The sequence below is a fragment of the Trachymyrmex septentrionalis genome, unplaced genomic scaffold (genome assembly GCF_001594115.1).
Source record: "Trachymyrmex septentrionalis isolate Tsep2-gDNA-1 unplaced genomic scaffold, Tsep1.0 scaffold53, whole genome shotgun sequence".
Lineage (NCBI taxonomy): Eukaryota > Metazoa > Arthropoda > Insecta > Hymenoptera > Formicidae > Trachymyrmex > Trachymyrmex septentrionalis.
The window spans coordinates 1,127,623-1,131,606 of record NW_017305705.1 but is presented as its reverse complement, the minus strand read 5'-3'; the positions used below and the strand labels follow the sequence as shown (position 1 = coordinate 1,131,606).

Here is a 3,984-nt window from a genome sequence, read left to right as displayed (position 1 = left end):
TAGAGATTTCTTTAGAGAATAGACTCGAGAGAATGTCGTAAATTGTATATATTTGAATTGGAGCGTATGCATCAATTTGAACTTTAATAATTATAATTTGATTTTTCATAAAAACTTCTTCGCAACAGATAATCAAACGATAAAATATTTATTTCAAAAAACTATATGCTTTTTAAAATAAATTTTAAATATTAATGATATATTAATATCTAAAAAATGTTTTAATTTCAAAGGCCTTTGACACAGTAACTATGAACTATTGGCTAAACTGCATCACTATGCTTTATCTCTCCTAGCTATTTCCTTTTTCCGTTCCTATATCTTAAATCGTTCTCAACGCGTGCAGCTTACAATTCTCTTGCTATGCTATCCTCTCTTTGTGTGCCGTCTGATGTTCCTTCATTCTTGGTCCTCTTTTCTTTAGTTATATGTTTACTGCTGATTATCAGCATCATTGTCGTTATCGTCGCATCTTTACATATTATTTAAATATCACTAAATCCTTTTATATGAATACGAACTCCAGCTCACTGTCTCATGTCTTAATTCTCTATTTTGATTATATCCCCCCTTTGTATCCGCATTCTTGATTTACATGTCAATCCTTCCTGGTCTTTTAACTATCCCTTATCTCAAAATGCAAAGTTGCATATGTAAACTGTATCCTTTTCATCATGCTCTTTTTATTTCGCAAAAACTTATGATCTCCCATTTTCTCATCCTTTCCTTATTTGATTATATTGACATTGTTTACATAGCAATACATATGTCAAAGATTCATTCTGCATTTGTGTTGCTTGGTCTTTAATGTTTCATTCTAATACTCAATCTTATCTTCGTGATTGTCTTTATTTCATTCATGAGTTTCACTCTAGCTCTTCCTTTATCTAATACCACGCTGCCAGACTCTTCTTTCTTATCCTCTATAATATTCTACATCTATGTTTCTGGCTGCGTTTTCTTACTGTAAAGTATTTCAAGTCCTTACCCTTCTACATTCGCTCTTCTTTCTCTCTTGCCGCTTTCAAGTTTGTTGACTCTGAATATCGAATGCGTGATTTGTAGCTGTTGTTACAAAGAAAAAAAAGACTATTCCTGAATCAACCATAATATACTCATATATAGGTATAGCAAAAATATTATCTTGCTTTAAAAATTTTAATGTTGATTTGATTAAATTTGATTTGATCCAAGTTACTTTGCATTTAATTCTATATATATATAGCTATGCGTACTAATTCCGTTTTTTCTTCTTTCGTTCATTATTCTCATCTATATTGCTCTTGTATTTATTATAATTATTTTTAATACAATTATTATTATCATTATCCCATATCTTTATTTTTTCTTTTTTTTTTGCACGTGTTCTATGTTTTAATTTAATGCGTTTCTTGTGCTACTTATATCTATTATCAAATTTGCATTTATATTCTGTTTCTTATTCCACTTATTTGCTAATCTACATATCTATTATAAAATTTGTATTTACTTTCAATCTTATTCTATTTTTATTTCTGCTTCGGATTTAAACTTTTAGATAGCAATACTGCTGATGTCTCGCCCATTGAATGTGTCCTTCTTTTATTGCGTTCATATTATTACTATGTTTTGTTTTTACTCATCAATAAAGTTATTATTACTAATATAAGTTAATATCTTTCTTGTTAATCTATCGTTTTAATACATTTTAAGAAATTCTGAGGAAAGTGAAAATAATTTTTTAATTAATTATATAAAAATTATATATTACACACGGCAGCGTTTTGTGTAAAAAGCAAATTTATATTAAAGTCATTATTAATTTATGGTAAGCGCCAAGTCAGCAACAAAACCTGACAACGGCATAAAAATATACATACTCATGTATGCACGCAATTCTTGCCACAAACATGCTTAAACGCACACATCATTAATATATTTGTAACTCTATTTGAAGACTGTGACACGAATTGCAATAAACAAACGTGAAACTTTAAATATAACAACATGACTATACGTTAAAATTGTAAGAAGCGGCATTAATATTTATTATATATGATTAGTTGTTATTATATATAATTAAATAATTAATTTATACATATATATATATATATTTAATTTGTTAATTAAAATAAAATTATTGACTCACAACAAATATTATATTACGACAACACCTTGCTATTTAAATAATTCCATCTTATACGATCATTATAGTTAAAAAAATTGGATGAGTCTTTTTTCGGAAAATTAGATTAAAGCATTATAAATAAAATTCAAATTTTTAAGTATATATAAATTTCTACAAGACTGATGATTTATGAAATCGATTTTTATCGATTTTCAGTAATTTCCTTTTATTCTTAGTGAACAAGTAATTTACTTACATCAAAAAGCAAACGTAAAATCTATTGTGCAATCGAATCGGTGATCATTATTCAAATCGGATCAAAGTAAGACGCATCAGAGAAGACAGCGACCTGTACATGAATCATGAGCGCGTCATAATTTATTTTCAGACAAAGTGACCATCTGTCACGGAAGTGAATGCTCGTGAATGCGTCATACGACGTCACTAGAATTCGATCGAAGACAATTTACTGACGAAAGCACGTTATTTTGCATTATATGATGCAATATGTTGCTATATATCTATATGTATACGTATTAATGTATACAACGTATGTACTATATAGCCATGTTCGTATATTACTGCCAGTTGACTGTCAGTACTGAAAATCTATAGTTCTCGTTACGTATATTATACTGTACTGGCAGTGATATACGAACATGGCCTATGCAATATATACAATAGAAATTTATAAATAAAATTTATAAAATAATTGATCTGTCAGATTTAAATTTTTAAAAAACATACGCGACATATATATATATATATATCCTTGGTAAAAAAAAGTTGAGAATGATTGAGAACAATAGGATTTCTATCAATTTGTATTGTTTTCTATGAATTTATAGCATTTTCTATCGTCGACTTCGATCGCGAACATCATCGGATATGAATCCTATCGTATTTTATTGAGTTTTATAAGATTTATATAAGCTGGGTTATTATAAGATTTGATTCAAATTGTTTGCAAATTCACAAACCAGATTCTATAATACATTCAAAATAATAAGATTTTTCTATCGTTCTCTATCAACTTTTTTTTACCAGAGATAGTTACTAATTACACATACATATATACCATTGCCGATTACGAACCTAATGAATATGTGACACTTTTGATAAATACTTTGAAGATTTTCTGTTCACAAACCTCATTTTCTTTTCACAAATCTTACAAAATGCACATCACCTCATTAATTACACCACTTAACTTTGTTGTAAAAGCTGATATATATAATGGTATTAATTTTTCGATATTACATCTGATTAATTCCAATAACAATATTTTCAGTATTATCGTAAGTTATAATATGTTCAGACATAAAAAAAAATAAACACTTTTATATCGAACACGGAAAATTTTTTAAAAAGTCTTAAGAAATAAGCAAAAGTCTTATTTTCAAGTTTAGAAATCAGATGTTCTATGTACAGTTACGTACCTCGTATGTACAAAATGTAAATACTCGCGTGTTTTTCTAGTCGTTAACATAATTGCTAGTATGTTGAAACCATTATATATGTATATATCGCTTACATATTGATAGCATGACATGCAGAACAATATGTTAAGCTCAGGTATGGAGCTGTTTCTAAACGAAACATTTGATATTGAAAGAAAAGAGATTTTTTTGTATAGTTTTTCGATAACAAAATCATGCTAATAATATCATCATTTTTTGAGAAACGATTAACTATTTATATGCGTTATTATTTTTTCACTTCTCTTTACATTGTTTACTATTTGTGCGTGGAAATACCAATATTTATTATCAAGATTGAACAAAATTATGAAAAATAAAACTCAGAATCAACTTCATACGTATCTTTATACATTATATGATACTCTATCATCACACGATAGATAATAAATCGAATTG

General features: G+C 27.6%; 1 protein-coding gene across 1 annotated transcript in view; it reads right to left on the bottom strand.

Annotated features, from left to right (window-relative positions):
• Nucleotides 1-3,984, bottom strand: part of LOC108751880 (venom protease-like) — a 9,312-nt gene that overhangs the window by 3,039 nt on the left and 2,289 nt on the right. The gene's annotated exons all lie outside the window — the stretch shown is intronic.